The following is a 14970-nucleotide window of genomic DNA, read 5'->3' as shown; positions in this document are numbered from 1 at the left end:
GCCCCACAATGGGGTCTGTGCTGACATCTCAGAGTTGTGTCTCCCTCTCTCTCTGCCCTTCCCTGCTTGCACTCTCTCTCTCTCTCTCTCTTTCTTTCTGAGATAAATAAGCAATAAAAAAATCTTTAACTTCAGGTATAAATGAGAATACATCCTTATGAAATTAAAGATGGCGGGGGGGGCATCTGGGTGGCTCAGTCAGTTAGGCTTCTGAGTCTTGGTTTCAGCTCAGGTCGTGATCTCCCTGGTTAGTGGGTTCAAGCCCCATGTCCAGTTCTGAGCTGACAGTGCAGAGCCTGCTTGGGATTCTCTCTCTTTCCCTCTCTCTGCCCCTCCCCTACTTGAACTGTCTCTGTCTCTCTTAAAAAAAATAATAAAAAGATGGCAGGTACACACCTTCATATCTAAACCAGGAAAGACTCTTAGAACATCAGGTCATGATGACTACTCGGAAATATCATCAGAGAAGGAAGCCCAGGAGTTGTCCTCCCATCCACCTGCCAGTCACAAAGGTGCTCTGATGGATCCCAAGGGAAGTTCTCATCACTAGGTGTTACTTCAGAAAACAAGGGCCTCCATAAGTATCGAGATGAATGTGAAACTCAATGTGTATAAAATATGACAATAGCTTCAACTTAATTACCCTCTGATGTCACCCTTCTGGGGCCCTGGATCTTTAGGGCCCCAGCAATCTTCATCAGTTTTACAAGAACATTAATTTGCTAAATTACAGGACTCTCAACATTCTGGATCTGAAAGTTATTTTATATAGTGTTTCCTAAACCTGGCTGATAATAAGAACCATGTCAGGGGGTGCCTGGGTGGCTCAGTTGGTTAACCATCTGACTTCAGCTCAGGTCATGATCTCCCAATTCATGGGTTCAAGCCCCATGTCAAGTTCTGTGCTGACAGCTCAGAGCCTGGAGCCTGTTTTGGAGTCTGTGTCTCCCTCTCTCTCTGCCCCTCCCCCACTCATGCTCGCTCACTTGAACTCGCTCTCTCCTTCTCTCTCTCTCAAAAAAATTAATAAATAAATAAACATTAAAAAAAAAAAAAGAACCATGTCAGGAAGGTTAATTTTTTTGTTTTTGTAAAACAAGTTCTAGAGGCTCCAAGTTCTGTAAATTTTAAAAGCTCCCTCAGGTGATTCTGATGATTCTCTAGGCTTGAGAACCACAGGACATAGATGATAGCCTCATCTCTTCACCAATCCTGGTATCACAAAATTCCTTGATCTGAGTAAACTTTGGCTAATGGCAATAGGCCCACTGTGCGCTCAGACCAAGAAATAAGTTCTTAACAGCCTGAGGTGGAATCCCTGTCTTCTCTTCTCCCTGCTTAGCTATGGCCCCCAAAGGCATTAAACTCAATCTAAAATGGATGACAATGGGAGACCACCAGGCTTTGGGACATAGTTGCTGCAAGAACTCTTTAGCTATCCAGCCCGTTTTCAGCTGACCAAGAAGATGCTGTAGGTCTTATTAGAGTCCCAGAACTCTGCTAAAGAGGCCCGGGGGTCAAGGATTCAAAAGCCTCTGGTCTCTAGGATGATGGGCTCTGTTTCACAACCTGAAAAACTCTCATCCACAAACCACCCTAGATGACTCCATTTAAAATCTTAACCAGAAACAGTGTGGAGGGTCCTCAAAAAATTAAAAATAGAACTACCCTACGACTCAGCAATAGCACTACTAGGAATTTACCCAAGGGATACAGAACTGCTGATTCACTGGGGCACATGTACCCCAATATTTATAGCAGCGCTTTCAACAATAGCCAAATTATGGAAAGAGCCTAAATGTCCATCAACTGATGAATGGATAAAGAAGCTGTGGTTTATATATACAATGGAATACTACTTGGCAATGAGAAAGAATGAAATCCTGCCATTTGCAACAACATGGATGGAACTGGAAGGTACTATGCTGAGTGAAATAAGTCAGTCAGGGAAGGACAGATATCATATATTTTCACTCATATGTGGGTCTTGAGAAACTTAACAGAAGACCATGGGGGAGGGGAAGGTGAAATATAGTCACAAACAGAGAGGGAGGGAGGCAAACCACAAGAGACTCTTAAGAGTCTCTCACAGAGAGCAAACTGACAATGGATGGTGGGGGGGAGGGGGAGGGAAAATGGGTGATGGGCATTGAGGAGGGCACTTGTTGGGATCAGCACTGGGTGTTATATGTAAGCCAATTTGACAATAAATGATATTTAAAAAATAAATGAAAATTCAAAAACAAAAAAACAAAAAAACCTTAACCATTGGGACACCTGTTGGTTCAGTCAGTGGAACTTGTGACTTTTGATCTTGGCATTATAGGTTTGAGCCCCATACTGGGCATATATATTACTTTAAAAATAAATGAATAAAATTATTTTTAAAAACCTCTAACCATAATCATCAGAGACTTTAAGAGTTAGGAATAGGTCAAGGTGATGTGAAGATCTAATACATTCTTTTCCAACTCTAAACCTAAAAGGGGATATTCTGGCAATGGACTTTATGACTTTATTTCAGACTTCTCCCCTCCCCCAGACAAAAACATTATCCTACTTGTGATTATTCTAAAAAAAAAAAAAAAAAAAAAGTGTATTCCCTCTCCACCACTGTCCCCCTCCAACATATGTACCAGCTACTGCCTCTTTGATCATCAAGGAAATCATGTCTCTCCATAGAAGAGCCAATCCTCGTAGCTTCTGACTCTTCTTTATATTTTTATTTTGTAGAATGCTACTTAAAGACCTCAAAAAAAACCTTCCAACTTCCTTCCCTGCCTTTCCTAGACCATTTATCCAATAGAGCACAAAATTTGGGTTCAGAGATTCTCCACTTCTATAACTGCTGAGATAGCACTCCTAACAGATAAAGGCTAATCTAGTTACCATAATAGTTCAATACAATTCCCAGCAACCCTGGAGGCACCTGGGTGGATCAGTTGGTTAAGCATCTGACTTCAGCTCAGGTCATAATCTCACAGTTCATGAGTTCGAGCCCTACATCAGACTCTCTGCTGTCAGCATGGAGCCTGCTTCAGATCCTCTGTCCCCCTGTCTCTTCCCTTCTCCACTTTCTGTCTCTCACAAATAAATAAACATTAAACAAAAATTTCTCAGCAACCTCTACCTTACCATAACAATTAGGAGCCAGTCTGTACTCAGATAAAATATCTACACTTCAAAGAACATGTCAACAGGCAGAGAGAAACTCAAAGTGGTAGCCTCCATCGTTGCTAAAACCCCCACCCATGCTAAAGAGCAGAGGACCTCTGCTATGAACACTTGAATAACAGAGTCTGCCCCATCGCTTGTATTCCAACACTCCTCTTCCATGTGCCTTCACCACGTGCTGGCCACCATGCTCCTATCCTCTGCTTCATACCCCAATGCCGAGCCTCAGTGAACCAAGATTGAGAAGATGTCATGGGCTTCCAAGGACATCAAATCTTGATTCAATCAATGCTCGATTCACTAGGAAGAGAGTGGATGAAAGAACAATTATAAAATTCTACTTCTCACTTTGGAAACAGATTATAACAGGACACATAAAGCCAAACGAACAGAACAGAGGAAATAAAAGGAAACACATCCCACACTGTCCCTTTAAATGTGTCTGATTTGCCTGTGCATTGCTACAGGACAAAGGAAAGCACATAACTGGCAATGACATATCTCAAGATTTCCCCGTAATACCCTCTCACACACCTGCTCATGACATTTATGTAGATCTTCCTCTTTGCTTTGGATTGTTATTCAAACTTCCATTGTCTCCCACCACACACACACACACACACACACACACACACACACACACACACAGCTTCTTCTTCAGGTCATACAGACTTAAAAAAGCTGAGCTGGCTTCTGTCTTCAGTCCTAAGCTTTTCCACTATGGTAGGAAGTTGAGAATATAGAATTTTAGGACTATTCTTAGTGTGTGAGCAAGGTTCTTCCTGCACAGTTCAATACCTTAGATTCAGAGTAATTTTGTGCCATCTCGGACTATGGATTCCAGGAAAGACCCACACTGCAAAGAAGCTAATTTCCTCATATTCAGGAAGGCTAAATTTTCTTACGGCAGCAATTAGCATCCATCTGTGTTCTTCTATTAATGTGGATCCAGTGTGTAGGTAAGGCCTTGGCAGAGTGACAGAGGATGTCTTTGTCTAGGGGGTAAAAGTAATTTATTAAGAAGATATAAAGGGAGACAGACAGGTGTTCTTTGAATTAATGATAAGAAATCTGTCTGCAGGTTTTATTTAGTAATATTATTTTAAATGAGCTGGTTTGGGAGGTTTCTAATTTTTCAGAGGACGACGTCTGAATTTAGCCTCAAATCATGAAGTAGAAGGTAACTCTATGAGAAGCTTTCAAAGACTTCCGAAGTTCGTGCCTGGGTTCCATGATCTCTCCCCAGTTGTGAACTTCAACAAAGTTACATGAGTATTACTGCTCTGCCAGAAAGCAGGCCATTTCTATAGATACTGATAACTCATTCTTGATCTGGCCAAAATTCTTATCACACTTTACAGTCATTGATCCATGGAAAGCAAATTAATAGCACAAGAAGGCAAGGCATACGATGCAGGTTATTTTCCAAATGGGCCACTGCTCCACCAGGCATGCATTAGGTGATAGATGTCACTACTGGACATTATGCTAGCATTTAAATCAGGTCCATTAATCCAGTAGCTCAGATATCAAGCAACTCTCCTTTTGGGCCACCCTCCACATTGTATCATCACTGTTTGGTCACCTTCCCCCGGAATCCCTCATTAAGCCCTTAAATAGGATGATGCAATTTTACACCAAAACCACTAAACACAATTTCCACAGGATACATTTCACATAATACAGGGAACTCATGTATTTTACTGTCTGAATATGGCTGAATGGAAATGAGACTCTTCTTAAGCAGGATTTTTAAATTTTAGGCATATTAGCAAAAATTATGCTAAGGATGAGATCACCCACATGAACTAGAATAAAAAGGAAAAATAACCAGGAAACCAGACTTATGAGATGGCGAATTAGGTGACATCTGTTCACCTTGGCAGACATAACTTTATACTATCCCAAAGCCTGCACTCAGTATAGTCAAAGAGGCTCGTTGATTGAATGAGCCTAAATCACCAGCTAGATCTTGGACAACAAACCTCTTATTTCTTTGGGCTGTACCTCCAACTCCACTGTCATTGCCTGATAGGCCTTGGCTGTGCCTTGAACCAGGTTTCACAATCCTGACCATGACTTTGGATCCTCCTAATGACTACCTGGCATCTCTGGCCTGACAATGAAGCCACAGACTACCTGGTTCAAGCACCCTCCTACCTTGACTATGTTCCCAGGCTTCTTCTTCCAATACCACCTTTAACCCCAGAGCTCCCTGCTGGCTCAACCCAACAGCAACTACCCATTGGAAGTTGAAAGGCACTGGAGAGGTCTCCCTCCTCATTACCTATTCTCTATGGAAGTTTTACCAACATGTTCATGTAGAATTGGCAACTCTTTCCTTTATGCTCCTACCGTATCCTTGTTGTAAAATTTCTTGAATTAATTAATTTGCTTATGCAGCTTTTCCCCCTATCAACTTCTTAATGTTTCTTAATGGCAGATACTAAGCATCATTTAACCCTTTTATTTCTCCATCGTCTTGCGCAGAACATTCATTCATGGCATGTTGTAAGTCATAATATATGCTTGATGAATGAATGAATGAATGAATGAATGAAAGTTTTCATAATTTAGTCATCTCTTCCTCAGCACCAAGTTGAAATTCTGTTAGCATTTGAATCATTTTCACTTAAATCACCCTAAAGTTACTGCTATGTCTATTATTCACGGAAAACATCACATCCACTTACAGGAATGTCATATGGACTTTCAAAGTTCTTCACTCAAGATAAGAATATTGAATTTAAATAGCATAATTTTATTTATGTGGTTTTTTAGGATGATTTGTTATAACTGACATTGAGGACTTACTGTGCCCAATTGTTCTCAGTACTTATATATATTAACTCCATAAATCATTATTACAACACCATGAAGTAGGGACTATTGTTATCTTGAAGAAACTAAGTCTAGGATGGTTAAGAAACTTTTTCAAGTTGATAAAGCTACTAAGTGACAGAAACAGCAACCAAATTAGTATCTGATTCCAGAGCCCCAGTGTTGTTCTTACTCACAACATAGGCCACCTCCAAGAATAATCTGTTCATCTACGCAAAACACCAGACAATGAAGATGTACCTTCGGAGACTGGAAAGAGAGAAGTGGAGACCCTGAAAAGCAAAGTTATGGAGTGTGAAGTCAAAGCCTAAAAGCTAAATACGTAAGCCCAAGCAGATTTCAGTGTCTCTGTTAGGGAACAGAGAACTTTTTATGGCTATCCTTAGTTTGTTTTCTATTTTTCTTCTTTAGTTGATATGCCTTATATTATTCTCTTGGATACCTGACACAAGAAATGTACAGGAGAATGGGAAGTCACATGGATTTAAGGTAAAGATATAAATTGGGGAGAAGGATAGTGAGGACTGCCAGTCCCTGACTATCCCCATTACAGTCATTACCCTCTGACATTTTTTTAAATTTATTTAAGGTTTGCCCTATTCTGAAATTCTGTGGTGACCTTTCAAGTTTGATTTTTGCTATGGCATGCATTCATATTTTTATTAATGTTTATTTGTTTTTGAGAGAGAAAGAGAGAGACAGAGTACGAACAGGAGAGGGGCAGAGAGAGAGGGAGACACGGAATCCGAAGCAGGCTCCAGACTCTGAGCTGTCAGCACAGACTCAACGCAGGATTCAAACCCAAGAACCATGAGATCATGACCTGAGCTGAAGTCAGACATTTAACCTACTAAGCCACCCACACACTCAGACCCTCTGCACTGCCCTACAACTCACAGAAGAAGAAGAAAAAACAAAGAATGACCAATAAATATATGAAGATATTCAACTTAATTAGTAATCAGGCAAATAAAGAATTAGAATGTCAATGAGATACCACTTCATATCCATCAGCTTGACAAAAATTTAAGTCTCATCACACTCACTATGGGGAAATAGGAACTTGCAACCCCTGCTTGTGAGCATATAAATTAATATAACCACATCAGAGAGTAATTTGGTAATATCTAGTGAAGTTGAAGATTTATGATACACTGTGCCCAGGAATTCTGCTTCCACATATATCCTTAGAGAAACTCTCCCACATGCATATTCAAGGATTCTACTGTGTTGCAATAGGAAAAAATGAGATACGTAAGTGTACACTAATAAGAGAATACATAAATACATTCGTGTATATTCAAATGATGGACTACTATGTACCAGTGAAGTCAATAAACTTGATATGTCAATATAGATAGATTACAAAAGCAAAATGTTCAGTGAGAAAAGCAAGATAGTGGATGAGATGCCATGCAGTATCATAACATTTATATAAACTTTGAAAACATACAATTCTAAATATTTTTCATAGATATGTACATCTAAAGCATAAGCATAAAAATATGCACAGGAAGGATATGTCAACATTCGAATAAAGGATATGTCAACATTGGAAGCAACTGCTTCTACAATGAGAGAGGTAAACAGGACTAGTATAGAGAACAAAGAGAACCATATGCTTAATATTTCTTTCTTTTTAATTTTTTTTTTTTCAACGTTTTTTATTTTTATTTTTGGGACAGAGAGAGACAGAGCATGAACGGGGGAGGGGCAGAGAGAGAGGGAGACACAGAATCGGAAACAGGCTCCAGGCTCCGAGCCATCAGCCCAGAGCCTGACGCGGGGCTCGAACCCACGGACCGCGAGATCGTGACCTGGCTGAAGTCGGACGCTTAACCGACTGCGCCACCCAGGCGCCCCTCTTTCTTTTTAAAAATGGTCTAAAGCGAGTATGACAAAATAATACAATTTGTGAATTTTACTTTATTTTTTTTAAATTGGGGCAGAGTTTATTTTATTTTTTAATGTTTGTTTATTTTTGAGAGAGAGAGAAAGAGCATAAGCAGGAGAGGGGCAGAAAGAGAGAGGCAGACACAGAATCCGAAGCAGGCTCCAGGCTCAGCTGTTGGTACAGAACCCACTGCAGGGCTCGAACCCACAGACCGTGAGATCATGACCTGAGCTGAAGTTGGACGTTTAACCGACTGAGCCACACAGGTGCCCCTAAAACTTGTGAATTTTAGATTGTTCAGATCTAAACAAACATCTTGTTCAGATGTTTGTAATGTTACCCTTTTTGTTTTTCTGTGTGTTTAAAATATTTCACTGAGAAAGCAAACACTTCCCTATACTAAACAGTTTCAAAGGGGTTAAACATAGAGTCTAGTAAGAGAAGCTGCAATTAACGGCAAAGAGGCTTGAGGACATATCAGACAGCACCAATGCTCCAGAGACTGTAAATTATTGCCAAAGCTCAGCTATGCATCACCTACAGGAGAGGGTGGTTCCTCTTCAAGGCCAGTCATGGTTATTTCCCAGCAAGAAAGATAGTTTGGACCTGTCAGACAACCTCTTATTTCTCTTCAGTCAGGTAGAGTTTCTATGACTCACATTCTAATAGTGCTTGTCTTTGGTAAATCTTGCCACCCACACTGGCATGAGACTCACAACATTAAAGAAAATTCAATTTCCAGTGAAATATGGTATGCACAGACTAAAAAACAAAATTCCTTAAGCCAGCCAAACCAAATCTTTTTGGTGCAAAATTCCTATTTTCTTTGTGGTCTTTTCTTCCACCCAAATTCTTCTTGTTAACAGACTTCAAAAATGTATCTTTTGAGGACTTGGAAGCCAACTTGAAGAGTTGTCTTAAAGACGAGATGATTTTAGGATGAATAAGGATAATATCTATGGGAGGTCTGAACACATCAATAATGTTTAAATTCATGAGTTCAGTATCACACACATACGTGCACACTTGCACACACACACACACACACACACACACAGAGCTAGTTGGTCACCTTGAAGATGTTATTCATTTAGAAAATCAGGAAGTTAAAGGAAGGAATTCTTTAACCTGCCTTTCCTATATGAACTTTATACTACATAATCAAATAATAGTTGAGGCAAAGTTTCTCTTTATAAATGATTTCCAACAAATAAATGAAGAAGAAAAGTGAGAAGAAGAATATTACTTTTTGCAACCCCTAAATAACTAAATCATCTGAACATTAAGCATGTATAGTGACTCAGGGTACAAAAGAGAGACAATCAAACATTATGTGCGTCCTAATGAAGAATATATCACCAACTGTGAAATGATCTTGCTAAAACAATTAAGTCTGAATCTCACTAAGCCTCAAGATCCAAATACCAATTTATAGGAATAAGAGGACCGAGGCACATGTTAAAAGGGGAATATAATCCACAAATCTAACTGTGGGAAGCTACAGGAGTAATTCTCATGTTTCTAGAACAAATAATTGCAAAGAGAAAAACAAGAGATATGAAGAGGAAACTTGTAAATTAAAAGACTCAAAAAGCAAACTTTAAAACAAACAAACAAAAAAAAAACAGGCAAAACTATAGAATTCAGTCTCAAGTCTAGCACACTTGGATTATAAAACTGTAAGGAAAAATAAGGAAGTAAATATCATAAAGTTAAGATAGTGCTTTGTCACGAGGGAAGGATGAGTTGAGACTGGGACAGAACATGTGGAGGAAAATCTCTGTCTTCTGACATGAATGGTGGTTTTAAGGACATTAGCCTTATAATTCACTAACCTGTATAACCACTGGTTAAAGACAGAAAGCCTGTAGAACATAAATATTGCAATATAACAAGATAATGGGAAGAAAAAACTATAATAATACCAATTTGCCTCATGTACATCAATAGATCTGTAAATTGCATGATTCTTATCAAAAGCTTTGAAGGTGCATCAAGTAATTACAAAAACAGTGTTAAAAAGAGGGAATATAGTGGCAATTCTTTTCCCTTTGACTGGAATGTAATTTACTTTGCTGGATGAAAATCCCGTGCATACCAAGCCATGTGTTATTTACCAAGAAAAGTCTGAAACCTTGTCTCCTATCCTGTCATTAAGAAACAAAATGTTAGGGGCACATGGGTGGCTCAACTGGTTAAGCAGCCAGCCCTTGGTTTGCTCAGGTCATGACCTCATGGTTTGTGGGTTCAAGCCCTGCAGTAGGGCTCCACACTGGCAGTGCAGAGCCTGCTTGGGATTCTCTTACTCCCTCTCTCTCTCTGCCTCACCTCTCCTCTCTCTTTCTCTCGCAAAATAAATTAACTTAAAAAAAAAAAAAAAGAAACAAAACATTAAAAGACAAAAACAAATCTGTTCTTAAAGCTGCAAAAGTGCAAGAATTCCACACATCAGGTCGTGAAAAGAATATAAACGGTTTCTGATGCCATAAAACAAAATTAAATTTCACTTCCACACTTTCGTATATACTTGGCCTCAAAGCCAAACTGTATAATATGTCACATCCTAATTTATTAGTTGACAAATCAAACTTATTACAGAATTAAAAGTAAATTAAGCAGCATGCATTCATTGTTAATTGGGGAATACTAAAGATTTGTCTCCATATATTACTGACATTCAGGAGCGTATTTAAAATAAACTTCATAATACAATAGCTATATAATTTTGCTTCAGTTCGCTCAATTACAATATACCATAAAAATGATTTAAAAATAAATTCAAAAAGGATTTGAAAGATTACATATTTCTATGAAAGGGGTTCCACAACTTCTTTTTTTAAAGGCTGAGGTAAAAAGAGTCTGGCAAATGCTCGTCCACAGAATAATAGCTCCCCTCTTGACCTGTGTATAGAATCTATCATAATCTGATCCCATTTGCCCTTTACCTTCTTCCTATTCCAGCTATTTTATCCCCACGAATTTCTTGGGCCCTAAAACCTCTCTGACATTAAATGTCATACTATTTTCCAAATCTGCCCAATCTCTCCACAGCTTTCATTTGCATATGCTCTTTCCTGACCTTTTTCTCTAATTCCATCTATCAGGCTCCTATCCATATATTGGGTCCCAGTGCAACTGTCTGCTTTTGCTGTTTTTGCCTGGCAGAGTTAGTCAGTCTCTCCTCGGTGGTCCCTCAACCTGTGTCTTGACTTCTGTTACTGAAAATATAGCACCATATTGTAACTGATCATTTGGAACATCTGTCTCCACTCAGGATTGTCAGGTAAAACACAGGGTAACCAGTTAAATTTGAATTTCAGCTAAGCAACCAAAAACATTTTAGTAGAAGTATATCCCATGCAATATTTGGGACATACTTATGCTAAAAATTTTTATTTGTTGTTTGTCTGAAATTCAAATGTAACTGAGCTCCCTATATTTTTATTTACTAAGTCTGGCAACCCTAGTTTCCACCATAACATCATGAACAACTTAAAAACCATGTTTTCTGGGGTACCTGGGTGGCTCAGTCAGTTAAGCATCCGACTTCAGCTCAGGTCATGATCTCACAGTCGTGGGTTTAAGCCCTGATTCAGGTTCTGTGCTGATAGCTTAGAACCCGGAGCCTGCTTCGGATCCTGTGTCTCCCTCTCTCTTTCTGCTCCTCCCCCGCTCACTCTCTCTCCCTCTCTCAAAAATAAATAAACATTAAAATTTTTGGAAAAAAAAGCCCCTATGCTTTCTTAAGATGCCATTTTGGGGGATGTGTGTGTGTGTGTCTGTATATGTGTACGTGTATGTGTACATGTGTATAATTGTCTACATTCTAGATGGATACAAAGGAAACTACTAATAATGGTTATCTCTGAGAAGAAGCAGTGACTTTCTCTTCTGTACTATTTAACTTTCTATCATTAACATATATTAATATGGCAATAAGAACTCATTTTTTAAAAAAATATCACAAGCAACTTGAGAGGAGGAATAATGATTCCTCTTTATATCCTCATAATGGTTGGCATATTTCCATAGTTTTCAGCAAATGTGAATGGAATAAATGGACGATTGAAGTGAGTCTCTTATGAGAGCACTTTGTGAACTCTGCACTGCCATTTGTTGAGCAAATACCTATTGAGCACTTACACTGGCCCATGTACTGTTCTTAACGGCAACAATAAAGCACTTTTAAAAATGCACTAACAATCTAATACTGCAGCTTTTAAATAATGCTTCCCAGGCTTTCAACTAATGGATTTTCAGGAGGTCATATGGTTGTATCCAGTCTTTGATTATATAGTTTCATTTTCCTCCTTGACCACAAACCAGACAAAGACCCACTCTTGTGGAGTTTACATCACAGTGGAGATAGGCAAATGATAAGAAAGTAAACAAATATAGGGGTACCTGGGTGGCTAAGTCTGTTAAGTGTCAGACTCTGGATTTTGGCTCAGGTCATGATCTCACGGTTCGTGGGTTCAAGTCCTGCATCAACTCTGTCCTGAGGGTGGAGCCTGCTTGGGATTCTCTGTCTCCCTCTCTCTCAGCCCTTCCCTTACTTGTTTTCTCTCACTCTCTCTCTCTCAAAATAAACTTTTTTAAAACTTCTGAAACAAAAGAAAATAAACAAATACAGAAATAAGATAATTGCAGGCAGTTATAAAAGTCTTCTAAAGACAACCATAGAGGGTAAGGTGATGAAAAATGAAGGCTTCTCTGAGGTGTTATTTGAGATGAGATCTCACTGATGAAAAGGAGTCAGTCTGAGACAATCTGGAAGAACTTCAGAGCAAATGCAAAGCAAGTCAAGGATAGTGAGGAGGAACAAGTTAGTAGTGTTTGAGAAACAGAAAAAAAGGCCCCAGGCTGCAAATCAAAACAGTGCCAGGGGCTTCACAAAAGAAGATATATGCATATGAAGATGTGCTACCATTGGCATGCAGACAAATGTAAATTAAGACTACAATCTGATATCTCTACACATCCACTAGAGCAACAAAAATTTTTAAATCTGGGGGTGACCTGAGCCTTCAGGAGAGAGATGGGGAGTCTCTGGAGGCTGCGTGTCCTGGGCAGTGCCCGAGGAGGCTGAGCTCTGTTGCTACGAATCCCAGTGGTCAGACTTGGCTCGTGTCTCAGCATTTCTCCAGGACTGACCTGCCCCAGGATGGTGTAGAACACAGCACATTCAACCCAACCGCCGTTGGGGTTCCAAGGCTGCATCTCTCCCCTGGACTGGTGAGAGGGTTGGCAGTGTTTTGCTCCTGGGCCTAATTCCAGCTGCTTATTTCAATCCTGGTTCTGTGATGGACTACCCCTGGCTGCAGCCCTCAGTCTCCATAGTCACTGGGGCCTTGGACAAGTGGTTACTATGGTCGAGGAGATGCTTTGCAAAAAGCTGCCAAGGCAGGTGTTTGGGCCCTCTCGGCTTTCACCTTTGTTGGGCTTTGTTATTTCAATTGTCATGATGTGGGCATCCGCAAAGCTGTTGCCACACCGTGGAAGCTCTGACCTTTTTGACTTAACACCTTGAGAACTGATTGTACACCTCTTTGCCTCTGCTCTGTCACACCATTCAACTCACGATAAAGAGGCAATAGCAGGTAAGTCCAATGGTGAGACAAACCTCTTCTCCTAATCACCTGGTTATTTTTAGAATTTAGTCTTTGGGGAAAAGGTTCGAGAGGAATTGTATCCAAGAAATTTGGAGACGGGGTTCCTTATTCTGGTGAGCTTATGGGGTTGTCTCCCAGCTTCTCACAAGACTCACAGGATAACTAAACATCATATATGAGCTTTTTGCCTTTTAGCTAACCAAACTCTTGAAGGGAATTCAGCTTTATTGCTATCAAAAAATGATCAAACTTCTTTATTTGTCCTGGGAATGACAGAGAAAGGGAAAGATTGTTAACTCATAAGTAAAGACTTTGCAGAAAATCAGTCAGTGTTTATTTTTTTATGTTTTTTTTATTTTTATTTTTTATTTTTTGAGAGAAAGACAGAGTGTGAGCAGGGGAGGGGCAGAGAGAGAGCAAGACACAGAATCTGAAGCAGGCTCCAGACTCTGAGCTGTCAGCACAGAGCCCATCGTGGGGCTCAAACTCACAAACCATGAGATCATGACCTGAATGGAAGTCAGGTGCTTAACCAACTGAGCCACCCAGGCGCCCCAGTGTTTAATTTTTAAAAACTTCTCTCTCTCTTCAGTCGATACCAGTTACAGATGGTTACATGTCCTCGGAAAACCTTAAAATGAGGAAATACTGATATTTCACATTACTAATTTCTAAATCCTGGAAAGAAGAGCCTGGAGAGCTTGAGTATAGAGAAGTTCCATGCAGGTACTTTAGAGGCCCCTTTAGAGATGGATCAAAATATTACAGATTCTAAACTGAGATTTAATCTTAAAATGCGGTTATTTTACTTGTCCTAAAATAATCTGCCTACAAATATAAAACTGTAAGTAAAAAATTGTTATTTTCACACTCTAGGAATCTTTAATGTGAAAATGTTTTCTATGAGAAGAAAGTTTTTTTAAAAAATAAAATGCTATATGGGGCCCCTGGGGGGCTCAGTCAGTTAGCATCCAACTTTGGCTCAGGTCATGATCTTAGAGTTTGTGAGTTCTAACCTACATTGGGCTCTGTGCTGACAGCTCAGAGCCTGGAGCCTGCTTTGTATTCTGTCTCCCTCTCTTTGCCCCTCTCCCACTTGTGCTCTGTCTGTCTGTCTCTTCCTCTCTCTTTCAAAATAAATAAACACTAAAAAAATTTTTTAATAAAAAAATAAAATGCTATGTAATAAATTTTTTTTAATCTGACAATATCAAGTGTTGGTGAGAATGTGGAAGAATTGAAAAATCTCATACCAGCTGGTAGGAATATAAAATGGTATAACCACTACAAAAAATAACTGAGCAGTTTTCTTATAAAGTTAAATATACATTTTATCATATAATCACATATATTTGTGTGTATGTGCATGTATATGTATGTGTAAATACCAAAGAGAAATGAAAATACATGTCCACACAAAACCTGTACACAACTGTTCATATAAGCTTT

At 39.4% G+C, this 14970-nt stretch overlaps 1 protein-coding gene and 1 pseudogene across 2 annotated transcripts in view; one reads left to right on the top strand and one right to left on the bottom strand.

Annotated features, from left to right (window-relative positions):
- Positions 1 to 14970, bottom strand: part of PIK3R4 (phosphoinositide-3-kinase regulatory subunit 4) — a 199683-nt gene that overhangs the window by 92131 nt on the left and 92582 nt on the right. The window contains exon 1 of one of the 2 annotated variants that reach the window (XM_049629809.1): positions 6192 to 6282. The exons of the other annotated variant lie outside the window; for it this stretch is intronic. The gene's annotated coding sequence lies outside the window, so the exon portion shown is untranslated. Of the gene's footprint in view, positions 1 to 6191; positions 6283 to 14970 lie in introns of those variants that run through there. 2 annotated transcript variants of the gene reach the window in all.
- Positions 12948 to 13442, top strand: LOC125922006 (succinate dehydrogenase [ubiquinone] cytochrome b small subunit, mitochondrial-like; annotated as a pseudogene).

The sequence above is a fragment of the Panthera uncia genome, chromosome C2, assembly GCF_023721935.1.
Source record: "Panthera uncia isolate 11264 chromosome C2, Puncia_PCG_1.0, whole genome shotgun sequence".
Taxonomy (NCBI): domain Eukaryota; kingdom Metazoa; phylum Chordata; class Mammalia; order Carnivora; family Felidae; genus Panthera; species Panthera uncia.
Note: the sequence above shows the minus strand (reverse complement) of the source record. Positions and strands in the feature narration are given on the sequence as shown.